Source organism: Elgaria multicarinata, chromosome 9 (genome assembly GCF_023053635.1).
Source record: "Elgaria multicarinata webbii isolate HBS135686 ecotype San Diego chromosome 9, rElgMul1.1.pri, whole genome shotgun sequence".
Classification (NCBI taxonomy): Eukaryota; Metazoa; Chordata; class Lepidosauria; order Squamata; family Anguidae; genus Elgaria; species Elgaria multicarinata.
In genome coordinates, this window is record NC_086179.1 from 101,666,249 (window position 1) to 101,679,908 (window position 13,660).

Below are 13,660 nucleotides of genomic sequence, written 5' to 3' on the forward strand. Positions count from 1 at the left end.
TTCATTTCAGTACAGTGGTATCTTTTACATTCACTTTTAATACCTTGTAGAATACCAAGCTGCAGTTAGTATGCAGCTGTCCCTATTCATCTGACTCACTTTCTTAAAAAAGAAAAAAGTAATTGCTAAGTTACTTTTCAGTATGAATGAAATGTAGCCTTTTGCATTCATTAGTGACCTAAAAAAACCACCAAGCAAAATCAACACAGCCTGGCCCCTAATATTGTCAATACCAATGGTAATGGTATGGACTTCATCTCAGCCAGTTTTGCTCATGGTGTACTAAGTTTGCTGACCATAGGGATCACAATATACTGTGCTGTGGGATCACAATTGATTTTCCTCCCATTAGCTAGCCAGGAGGTCTGTGGAACTGCAATATTGCAACAACATTCAGTAAGCAAATCCTAGAGATCAAAATTATATCATGTACACTTGGAAAATCGGGCTGTCAAAGCCAGTCAGCAAATAGCTTTTAGTTTACAAAGATTATGATGAAACTAATTCATATCCATAATTTATTTGAATTCACCAACTTGCAAATTTGGGGTTTTGTTCATGAATGCCAAAAATTAGCATGTTTGAATTATTAGAAAAAGCTAATATAATATTAGTAGATTTGGGCTTGAAGATCAATTATCCAAGGTCATAATCTAGATATAAAATTTGTAGCACCCAATTTATTTATTTTTAAATTATTTTTACAGTAAACTGGTATGATTTTGGTTAAATTACAGAAGGTATTTTTGTTTCTTAGTAGCTGGATTTTCTGTCTGATTGACCCATTTTATCATTTGAAGGCCAGATGTACTGGGAGGACTAGACAGGATGTGCTGATATTCCTGAACCATTAATGGATGGGAGAAAGGTTTAGGAATCTTCTTTAAAGATAACTATCCAAACTGAATGTTTTTCCAGTCATAATTGTCTTATATCCAAGATCCTTCATCACTTGTGTGTCCGTCCCACCAGCTCACTCAAACAGCAGAAATTCTCCCTAGTAACTTCTAGATTCGTTTTATAATAGAATTGTGGGTTTTTATAACATTACTCCATGCACTTCATCTTTGATATCCATTCATTGTTGTTCTGCATATGTGTTGAATTGCATGGAAACACATTAGGCTTTGATGATACTTTAATCCAATGGTTTTAACATTTTATTGTACTGAAGACCACTATTCCAGTTTGCTTACTCTTTGTGGACCACCGTAGAGAATGTCTGAAAGGCATTCATATTAAAATGAAAGTGTTGATGATTGTGGTCCATTGGATCTACACGTATACACATATATACACACCTGGTTGGGGTGGGGGAGAGAACTGTGCACATGGCTAGTGAGGTTCTTTAAAGTTTGAGGTTGAAGAACAGTTTAAGTGGAAACAGCTTGCTCTGTTGAAGAGCTATTTTTCACTTTACATTTTACAACCAAAATGAAGGGTTGCATTTTCAGAAAGTGGTACAAATTTCAGAAAAACTTAGAATTTATGTCTATTTCGTTTGGGCCATCTGGAAATTTCATGACAACAGTTTTAGAATTGCTTATTTAGACTAACCACATGCAGTATTTGCAAGAATTTAGCTGGCTCAGATTCTGTGTCACAATTAATGAACTTCCATTTATTTGCCTGTCCTATCTGCCAGTTCCCAGCATTCTCTCTCTTTGCCACACCCCTCCAAGATTCAGTCACAGTCTAGCATATCTAAGAAGTAGGATTCAGAGTAAAGCTGTGCAGATTAAGGCAGCAGGATTATGCAGATTTATGCTACTTCAATTGTCAGTGGCTCTCACTGATTTCTATGAAACAAAGTATGCAGGTTTTGTCCCCTGAACTGTGTCCCCTGAACTCAAAACCTGCTTATCGCTCTAATCCCTGGGAACAGTTGGGTAACGTGTAGTCTAACTCCGTTGCAATGAAGTAACACCTTCAGTTGAGCACCCACTTCAGTAGTGAGTGTAGGCCTTTACTTTCTCCCTTATAAGGATTGTGCTATTCACTCCAATGGAAAGTACAGAATTGCATTTGGGAACAATGCATCATTGTTACTAGAGGACCAGGTAACCTCAGTGGCTCAGAGCGCCCATTATCAGTTTCAGTTGGTGTGCCAACTTGGGCCATTCCTGAATAGGGATAGCCTAGCTACTGTGATACAGGTAACCTTGTGTAATGTGCTCTGTGCAAGTCTACCCTTGCACCTGCTTCAAAAGCTGAAACTAGTGCAGAATTCATGAAAAGAACGGCACTCGCTGCCTATTAGCCACTATGCCATATTCAAGGTTTTGCTGTTGACATACAAAGCCCTAAATGACTCAGGACCAGCATACCTAGCTGACCGTATTCCGTTACCCAGTAGACTCTTAGGATTTTCTGAGGAGGCCTTATTGGTCATTCTGTAGCCAACGGAATGTTGCCAGTGTACCAGTGGATAAGCAGGCCTTCTCAGTGGTGGCATCCACCCTTTGGAACATTTTCCCATGCATGGTTTGAAAGGCAGAAATGATGGCAAGATTTAAATGCCTCTTGAAAATACTCCTATTTACACAGGCTTTCCTGACTTGTGAGGGACTCTGTTACTGTTGTAGTATTGTAACTTTTGTAAATCTTTTAATGCTTTAATTATTTTATCTGGGCTGTTATATTGTTATGCTGTATTGTAATGTGAACCGCTTAAGGATTAAAATACACTAATTTGAATAGAAGTTTAAATAAATAGATAAAGTTGAAATGGGGACAAAAAACTCAACTGATGGTTAGTGTGACCCTTCCACGACGAACAGGGTTACTGTGCAGTGTGCCGCCCCAAGGCCGTTCCTGGGGCTTCAGGCAGTGCAGCTGCAATATATTTTGCTCCCTCATGGCAAAATACTAGTATTCAGGTGAAATGCTAGTTTGTTTATTTAGTGTTATTTTAAAGTTGAAAGGGAAAGTCAAGAGGGTCAAATCTCTCCAGAACGTTTGGGGGTTACTCAATATCACAATAATAAAAGCTCCGTTAGAATGCATCGAATCATAGAATAGTAGAGTTGAAAGGGGCCGATAAGGCCATCAAGCCCAACCCCCTGCTCATAGTATAGGTTAGGAAAGGTACCACCAAGTCCAAGAGGTGACCAGCATGGCTAACAAGCAGTGTCAAGTGAGCTATTAGAGAAAAGGTTTTCCTTGAGAAAATGGAAGTTCTTCACCAAACAAGAATAAAAAAGAAACAAAACCCTGCAAAACAAAATGCATGTAGCCCATCAAATTTGATATGGCCTTAGCTAGACCTAAGGTTTATCCCAGGATCATCCCGGGGTCGTTCCCGGGATCCCCTGTGTGTCATTTACATGAACAGGGATGACCCCGGGACGATCCCGTGATAAACCTTAGGTCTAGCTAAGGCCTATGTGACAATGCCACGGACCTGCAAATAAGCTAATTTAGAATGAGGGTATACTTGTTGAGGAAGCATTGATTTCACTATGAACTAGCTTTGTTTGTCCTCAGGATGTTACATAGTTAAATCTATTTGGCTACTTGAAGATACAACTGCTTCTAAGAAAATAGGCAACATTTAAAAAAAGAAAGAGAAAGGAATGACATAACTTTTAACCAGGGCAAATAAAAATCAATGATTTTTTTTTTTTTTTTAAAAACAAAACCCAGGGTTTTTTAAATTTAAATTGGATTTTTTAATTTAAATTGGAATTTTTTATATATAAAATGCTTTTTGAGGAAAAATCTATCTAAAGGCTTATGCACCATAACAAAGAGAACAGCTCCAATAGTGCTCAAAAATAGTGTTCACAACAATGTAGGAAAGAAGCCAGACTACAAAGCACATGGTCTTCGAGGTCTCTAAACTAATGCCCAGAGCAAACAAACAGAACAACCTTGAACTCTTAATACATGAAAGCAAATACGACTTGATAGGTATAACTGAAACTTGGTGGGATGACTCCCATGCCTGGAATATAGCAATTGAAGGATATAACTTGTTCAAAAAAACTGGATGAAATAGAAAGGGGGCGGAGTTGCACTATATGTTAAAAATACCTATCCCTGCACAGAAATACAGGCAAATGAGCCTGCGAGCGCCATCAAGAGCATCTGGATTAAAATTAATGGGGCAAGGAATAAAAAGATCATGATAATCTGAGTCTACTACTGACCACCCAATCAACGAGAAGACGAGGATGAAACTATTGAAAAGCAAATTGCCAGTGTTTCAAGGAAGTGCAGTAGAGTAGTGATGGGGGACTTCAATTACCCTGATATCCGCTGGGAGACAAATTCTGCCAAAAGTGGCCTTTCCTAGAAATTCCTGACATGTGTGGCTGTTAAGTGTCTCCTACAGAAAGTGGAGGAAGGAACTAGAGGATCAAATATTCTTGACTTGATACTGACAAATAGGGATGACTTCGTGGATAAAGTGGCAGTTACGGGAACTCTGGGGGAAAGTGACCACATCATAGTTGAATTCTTGATTATGAAGGAGACAAAAGTTGAGTGTAGCCATACACGTACTCTGGATTTTAGGAAAGCTGATTTTAATAAACTCAGAACCATGATAAGTAAGGTCCCGTGGCAAGTGACCCTAATGAGAAAAGGAGTCCAAGATGGGTGAGAGTATTTAAAAAAGGAAATTTTAAAGGCACAATTACAAATAATTCCAACAAGTAAAAAAGATAGAAGACAACAGAAGAAACCAATGTGGTTCCACAAAATAATAATAATAATAATAATAATAATAATAATAATAATAATAATAATAATAAAGTATCCCGCCTTTTGCCCAATGCTGGGCCTCAAAAAAAAGCTTTGAGATGACCTGAAAACAAAAAAGAACATATATAGGAAGTGAAAGATAGGCCAGGCTCCAAAAGAAGAGTACAGACAGGTAGCACGGAATTGCAGGAATGGCGTCAGGAAGGCTAAAGCTGAGAATTAGCTGAGGGTAGCATGGAATACTAAAAGCAATAAAAAGATGGAGGAAAGAAATGGCAGTTAATGTTTAATGAGGATGGCAAATTGAGAACAGATGACAAAGAAAAGGCCAAAGTGCTCAATTCCTACTTTGGCTCAGTCTTCTGCCAAAAGTGGGTCTATGACCACCACCCCCGTAGAAAAGTGAAGTCCAAGCTGAAGGGGCAGGATTGCAGTTTGAGATTAATAAACAAATGGTCAAGGATCACCTAATTCCTGTGAACGAGTTCAAATCTCCAGGGCCTGATGAACTGCATCCTAGAGTAATGAAGGAGCTAGCGGAAGAACTCTCAGAACCTTTGTCTATTATCTTTGCAAAATCATGGAAGTCAGGTGAGGTGCCGGATGACTGGAGGAGGGCTAACGTTGTCTCTATCTTCAAAAAGGGCAAAAAACCCCAAAACACCTGGGAACTACAGACCAGTCAGTCTGACATCCATCCTTGGGAAATTTTTGGAGCAGATTATAAAGAAGTCAATTCATAAGCACTTTGAAAACAATGCAGTGATTACTAGAAGCCAGCATGGATTTGTCAAGAGGGGGTTGGACTTGATGGCCTTATAGGCCCCTTCCAACTCTACTATTCTATGATTCTATGTAGAACTACATATTTTACAGGATGAATGAGGTTGGATTTGGAGGAATGTTCAATCTAGATTGATCTCTGCAAAATTGAAGGAAAGTTTTTATAAGCTCCAATATCAATTGTATTGAACACCTCATAGGATTTGTAAATTTGCTTTTAAAAATAGGTTGTGATGTATGCTGACGTTTTAAAAAAAATTGGACTTGCCCTGCTGTTAATACATTTTTAGAATATATTATTAAGAAAATCAGTGAAATTAAAGGATATCTACCAGCTGATCCGCCCAGAGAGCTCCGGCTATTGGGCGGTATAGAAATGTAATAAATAAATTAAATAAATAAAGAGAAAGTGGTAGGATTTATAATTAAGAATTAATTTACTAAATACAGCTAAGATCAACATGGCAAGAAATCAAATACCCTAACTTTATCAGATTGGTTTTTAAAAATATGGTGTCTTACAATTATGTCCAAGGTAAGTTATTTCTTGAGGAATCAATGGGAAGTGAAAGTTGATCCTGATGTATTTATGATAAGGAAGGAGGTATGGGGAAAGGGGAGGGTGTGTGGCTTCCTATTGAACCCCAGGGGGAGTGGTCAGATTTGGCTGCTGGGACAGAGATTCTGAATCCCTGCACTAGTGGAACGCTGGATACTGGGCAGGGTAGCCTGTGTTTGTGGGGAGTGACACTGTGCGGCATTTGCCCCCCCACCCTTTTGAGTTTACCTGAAAGGATGCCAGAAGAGAAGGCCCTGCAAAGCTAGGGGTGGGGAGTTACTGCAAGATCAGCAAAAAAGGTCAAAAGGGAACAGATTTGCAAAAAAGTGGCATTGGCTAATTTATATGTATTTAGAAAATTTAGAAAAAATTACTGTAATGTAAATGGAAATACAATACATTTCACCATAGTTGGAGCCATCATGCCTACTCTTGATCTCTGTGCCTGCTCAATGTGCTAACTTGGACCAAGCAGCCTCTCAAACTGTCCTCTGAAATATACCTCACATGGCCTCCATGTACAAAGTTGAAGCAGTGAAGTTATAGGGGTCATAAGATTTCTTTTTTAAAAATTTACCATAGAACACAGAGCTGTTGCTCCGTGTGGTTCTTAGCCAAAAAGACGGTTCTTGGGCCATCTGGCCTTCCTTCCTTTAAGAGATTAGAAATGTCTGAGCTGATGGATAAGGAAGCTTATGGTATTTAATTTTGTGACTGGGATCATGATTTTCACTATATTCATCTTAGGTGCATAATATATTTGAACACCCACCACCTCCTTACTGATATAAGGTACAGCAGGAATCCTCTAGCAATAAAATAGAATCATAGAATCATAGAATAGCAGAGTTGGAAGGGGCCTACAAGGCCATCGAGTCCAACCCCCTGCTCAAATAAGGGTCACGGGCTTCATAAGGAAGTTCAGGACCAGGACATTGCACAGGCCCAGTACCTTTGATTACACAGTGCATCCTATCCTCCCCATCTGGATTTGAGACTGAAAGACCAAGGAAAAGTACAGGTGTATGGAGGGTAAGTGATAAGCAAGCACCACTTGTGACATTGCAGAACATCATGACTGATCATGGGGGCATGTCTGTTCAATAATCAGCCTTAGTTTCCAGTTTCCTGGCTTTGGGCAGATTTGCATGTCCTGCTAAGCCACTCTGCGAATAAGTCACCATGGGTTGGTTGCTCACTGAACATCACACATTACTCTTGACAGTCGATCGGGCTTGCAATGGCTTGTTCTCCCGCCTCATTCCCTGTTAGTCTTCCCCCTGGCTCCAGCATGTATCTCAAAGCTACATTCAACATCTAAGGTCGTCCTCTGGGTGCCTACTCTGAGGGAGGCTTACAAAGTGGTAACAAGGGAGAGAGCCTTCTCGGTGGTGCCCCCCCCCCCCACAATTATGGAACTATCTTTTATTTATTTATTTATTTAGCAGCAGCAATATACTTGGTGTTGTACAGAATATACAAATAAAACAGCAATATCCTGCCTAGAGGCTTACAGTCTAAAATCACATTAAAACATATGAAGGGGGGAAGGGGTTACACAAAACAGAAATAAGGGAATAATCATAGCAATGAGAACAGTTAATCAGGCTAAAATACCAAAAGCTATGGAAAACTGATGAGTTTTCAAATGCGTTTTAAAATATAAGATCTCCCCAACAAGCGCCCCCTGGCACCAACATTGTTATCTTTTCTGCACCAGGTCAAGACTTTTCTGTTTTCCCAGGCATTTGGCAGCAAATGATAAGTTTTAATCGATTCTGGATTTGTTTTGCTGATTGCTCAAAGTTGTTTTTTGATGTATGCTTTTCCTATATATGTATACTGTCGGTTGTTGTTTTTATGTTTTTAAATTTTGCACATTGTTTTTAACGATTCTAATCTTTGGTAAACTGCTCAGTGAGCTTTGACTGTGGAGGTGGTTGAGAAATATACATCATTATTATATCTCTTTCTTGCTCGTGGCTTTTTTTCTAGACAGACATGCCAGGCTTCGCCAATGCTGTCTTTTACAGATTCAGCAATTTCCTGACAACTGCGCAAGTTTTAATTATGACTACTTTCTGGATGTTGGTGTGGATGTATTTTGGTAAGCCTGGTTTCTGAAGGTTTTCCCTATAGTTTGTTGATGTACTGCTGTTGACTGATGTGACTAATGGAATAATTGTGACCATGGCCAGTGGTGTATATTTTTCTCTCTTTTCCACTTTCCTTTTTACAACATTTTTGTCATTGGGCATTGCTATGTCAATGAGGTACTTGTTGTTTTGTTTATAACTCTTATGTTTGATCGGTTGCAAGGTATTGACTTGTCCATGTGAATTGTTCTGTCCCAGTATATTTTATGGTCTGCATTTTCCAAGATTGTTTTGGGTGAGTATGTATAGTATGGTGTAGGTTGTTTGATGCGGTTGAATTTGATGCCCAGTTATTGGTGGATTATTTTTGCAGCTATATTGTGTCCGTGTAGTCCATTCCTGCCAGAATTTTACATCCTCCTGTGGCATGGTCTATTGTTTCTTGGAATTGATGGCATTTCCTACATAAATCTGTTGTTACACTGTTATCTTTTATGATGTATTTTTGGTAGTTCTTAGTTGCTATAACTTGATCCTGTATAGCTATTAGGAATCCTTCTGTTTCTGGAAATAGCTCGCCCTTCCTGAGCCATTCGTACGATTGTTCTTTGTTTATTTGTGGGTTCTGTATTATGTGGTAGTGCTTCCCATGTAGCTTGTGCCCATTTTTCTTTTTTCTCTGTGGGTGTGAGTGGGTGTGTTTGGGCTTCACTTTGTACTGCTAGGTAGAGTGGGTGGTTAATTATTATCTGCTTTTACTATAGCTTTATGAATGGGGATGTTTTTAGTATGAAAGAATTCTCTGAATGATTTTATCTGCTTAGCATGAATTGTGTTAATGTCCAGCAGACCTCTTCCTCCTTCTTTCCTGCTGATTGTTATACTTTCAGTGCATGACTTTGGATGGCGCATACAGTGTTTCATGAGTTCGGTGCAATTGAGTCTGTTTACTCCTTCGAGTTCAGTGTGTGACCAGTGTATGATTCCGAATGAGTATGTGAGGATGGGTATTGCGTAGGTGTTGATGGCTTTGGAAATCTTTTTAGTGTTGAGTTTGGATTTTATGATTTGTGGTAGGTGGGTTTTATATTGCATTCTTAGTTGATTTACTGTGGCGTGGTTGATTTTCATGTTTTGTTAGAATCCTAAATATTTGTATGTTTCATTATCTTCCATGTTATCTAATATTTCATTATTCATTGTTTCTGCTGTTTCTTCTTCTTTCCATTTTCCTCTTTCTATGTGTATCAGCTTGCATTTTCCTATCACAAATTCCATTTTCCTGTCTGTCATCAGTTCTTCAGTGATTCGCAGGAGGCCTTTTATCTGTGTCTGTGTTGAAGCATAGATTTTGATATTGTCCATGTACAGGAGGTGACTGTGCTTGTTTGTTTTTGGTGTTTTATGTTGATGCCGTAGGTGGTGTTATTAAGGGTGCCGGATAGTGGATTATTATTATTATCATCATCATCATCATCATCATCATCATCTTTATTTATTTATTTATTTTATTACATTTATATACCGCCCCACAGCCGAAGCTCTCTGGGCGGTTTACAACATTAAAAATAGTAAACATTAAAAGTATACATTTTTAAAAAAAAACCCATAAAAACAGTATAAAAACAACAGTATCCATTTAAAAACAACAATTCTGGGGTCCATTAAAAACAAACTTAACGTTGTTAAATGCTGTTAAAATGCCTGGGAGAAGAGAAAAGTCTTGACCTGGTGCTGAAAAGATAACAACGTTGGCGCCAGGCGATCCTCATCGGGGAGATCATTCCACAGTCGGGGGGGGGGACACTGAAAAGGCCCTCTCCCTTGTTGCCTTCCTCCGAGCTTCCCTCAGAGTAGGCACTCGGAGGAGGACCTTAGATGTTGAGCGCAGTGTACGGGTAGGTTCATGTCGGGAGAGGCGTTCCATCAGGTATTGTGGTCCCAAGCCATGTAGGGCGTTATAGGTTACGACCAGCACCTTGAATTGGGCTCGGAAACATATAGGCAGCCAATGCAAGCGGGACAGAGTCAGTGTTATATGCTCAAATCTCCCTGTTCCAGCTATCAATCTGGCCGCTGCATTTTGCACAAGCTGCAGCTTCCGGACCGTCTTCAAAGGCTGCCCCATGTAGAGGGCATTGCAGTAATCTAATTTGGAAGTTACCAGAGTATGGACAACTGAAGCTAGGTTATCCCTGTCCAGATAGGGGCGTAGCTGGGCCACCAACCGAAGTTGGTAGAAAGCACTCCGTGCCACCGAGGCCACCTGAGCCTCAAGTGACAAAGATGGTTCTAGGAGAACCCCCAAGCTACGAACCTGCTCCTTCAGGGGGAATGCAACCCCATCCAGAACCGGTTGAACACCCCCCATCCGATCAGAGGAACCACCCACCAGCAGCATCTCAGTCTTGTCTGGATTGAGCTTCAGTTTATTAGCCCTCATCCAGTCCATTGTCGCAGCCAAGCACCGGTTCAGCACATCCACATCCACACCTGATGAGAATGAAAAGGAGCAGTAGAGCTGCGTGTTGTCAGCGTACTGATGACAGCGCACTTCAAAACTCCGGATGACCGCACCCAACAGTTTCATGTACATGTTAAACAGCATGGGGGACAAGACCGACCCCTGCGGAACCCCATACTGAAGAGTCCACGGGGCTGAGCAATGTCCCCCCAGCACCACCTTCTGGAGCCGTCCTGCTAAGTAGGAGCGGAACCACTGCAATGCAGTGCCCTGCACTCCCAACTCAGCCAGACGTTCCAGAAGGATACCATGGTCAATGGTATCGAAAGCTGCTGAGAGATCAAGGATAATCAACAGAGTCACACTCCCCCTGTCTTTCTCCCGACATAGGTCATCATACAGGGCGACCAAGGCTGTTTCCGTGCCAAAACCAGGCCTGAAAGACGACTGAAATGGATCCAGATAATCTCATCCAAGAGTGTCTGGAGCTGGCCCACCACCACCCGTTCAAGGACCTTGCCCAGGAATGGAACATTTGCTACCGGCCTGTAGTTACTAAGATTTTCCGGGTCCAAGGAAGTTTTCTTCAGGAGTGGTCTCACTACCGCCTCTTTCAGATGGTCTGGGACCACTCCCTCTCGTAGAGAGGCATTAATCACCTCCTTGGCCCAGCCGGCTGTTCCATCCCTACTAGCTTTTATTAGCCAAGAGGGGCAAGGATCCAGAGCAGAGGTGGTTGCGCGGACCTGTCCAAGCACCTTGTCCACATCCTCGAGCTGTACCAACTGAAACTAATCCAAGATTACAGGACAAGACTGTACTCTGGACATCTCACTAGATTCACCTGCTATAACACTGGAGTCTAAGTCCTGGCGGATGCAGAAGATTTTATTCTGGAAGTGCCTAGCAAATTCATTACAGTGGGCCTCAGATGATTCTACCATGTCCTTGGGACCAGCATGTAATAGCCCCCAGACAACTCTAAAAAGCTCCGCTGGGCGGCAAATTGAAGATTTAATAGTGGCAGCAAAGTATTGGTTTTTTGCTGCCCTCAGTGCCCCTGAATATGCCTTACTATAGGCACTTACCAATATTTGATTGCATCCACTAGGAGTTCGTCTCCACCTGCCCTCAAGCCTTCTCCTTTTATTAGCCAAGAAGGGCAAGGATCCAGTACAGAGGATTTTGTTTCATCACTCTCAGCTCTGGGGTATACCACGGAGCCGTACGACTTCTACTCAGGAGAGGGCGCTCGGGAGCAATCCTGTCAACCGCCCGGGTCATTTTTGCATTCCACAGATCAACCAGGGTTTCGACAGGAGAGCCAGCCCTATCAGCCGGAAAACTCCCCAGAGCCCTTTGGAAACCATCCAGATCCATTAGTCTCCGGGGGCGGACCATCTTAATAGGTCCCCCACCCTTGCAGAGGGGAAAAGCTGCTGTAAGTCTAAACCTCAGCAAGCAGTGATCCGACCATGACAAAGGGACTGATGTAAGGTCCCCCACTTCCAGATCACCATCTCCATGTCCAGTTGTGAAAACCAGGTCAAGAGTGTGCCCCGCTACATGTGTTGGGCCGATGACATGTTGGGACAGTCCCATGGTTGTCATGGAGACCATGAAATCCTGAGCCGCCCCGGATAAGGCATCCTCGGCATGAATGTTGACATCCCCCAGAACCAACAGTCTGGAGGATCTCAGCATTGCAGCCGAGACCACCTCCGTCAGCTCAGCTAGGGAGTCTGTTGAGCAGCAGGGTGGGCGGTACACCAAGAGAATCCCTAATCTGTCCCGCTGACCCAACACAAGGTGCAAACACTCCAGACCAGTAGTCACATGGACAGGGAGCCTGCAGAGGGAGATAGAATTCCTATAGACCATAGCAACCCCCCTCCCCGGCCCTCAGGTCTACCCTGATGCTGAACCAAGTACCCTGGTGGGCATAGCTGGGAGAGACTGACTCCTCCCTGCTCACCCACCCAGGTCTCGGTTATACATGCCAGATCGGCTGCCTCATCCACAATTAAGTCGTGGATGAGGGAGATCTTATTATGCACTGATCTGGCATTTAAAAGCAGCATCTGGAGGCCCGAGGGCTGGCTGATAGAGCAACCAACAAACCTGCGGGTGCAAGGAGGACCGGAACATGGCACAGCCATTAATTGTCTGGGCCGCGTTCCCCTTACCTGGCACATCCTCCTCACAACACCATATCTCCCCCTACCCATCACTACACTAATTGGGGGCCCCTCAGATCCCCCCTCCCAGCAATGTAACCTCCCTCCCAAGCACATATTTTCAGAAACCCCAGAAAAGAGCAACAACAACAACAGACAGGCAGGCAGGCAGCTCTCCTCTCCCCGGAAGGTGCAGATGTTCCTTTCTTCACATTGTGCCCAGCTGGGCTGCAGGCTGCCTTGGGTCTTTCAGTGGAGAGGGTGGGCATAACACTCTCCAATTCTTCTCCCAAAGCAAGATGACTAGCTTCCCGCCCACGGCGGAGAGCCTCAGGCCGAGAGCCCTTTGGCTCGCGCCCTTTGGCTCGCGCTGCAGGCTCGCGCCTCCAGAGCTCTCCAGGCTAAAATACCTGCACAGATGGGTGGGGCAAACAAACACAGTCAGCTGAAGCAGCAGGCCACATCATCATCATCATCATCATCATCATCATTTTCTTGCTTATGGATGGAGCTTGCAGTATTTCATGAGTTTGGTGTGAAGGAGTCTGTTTATTTCTTCAACCTACACCATATACATACTCACCCAAAACAATTTTGGGAAATGCAGACCATAAAATATATTGGGACTGAACAATTTATATGGACAAGACAATACCTTGCAATTGACCAGACATAACAGTTATAGACAAAAAAGAAAACACACTTACCTCATTGACATAGCAATACTTAATGACAAAAATGTTGAAGAAAGGGAAGAGGAAAATATACACCACTGGCTATGGAAACTAAAGAACTATGGCAACAGGAAAATTATTCTGTTAGTCACATCAGTCACCAGCATCATATCAAAAAACTATACAGAAAACCTTCAGAA

The 13,660-nt window shown here is 42.2% G+C and overlaps 1 protein-coding gene across 1 annotated transcript in view; it reads left to right on the forward strand.

The window, feature by feature from the left end:
• The window catches only part of TSPAN9 (tetraspanin 9), a 118,149-nt gene that overhangs the window by 601 nt on the left and 103,888 nt on the right, over nucleotides 1–13,660 (forward strand). The window lies entirely within an intron of this gene.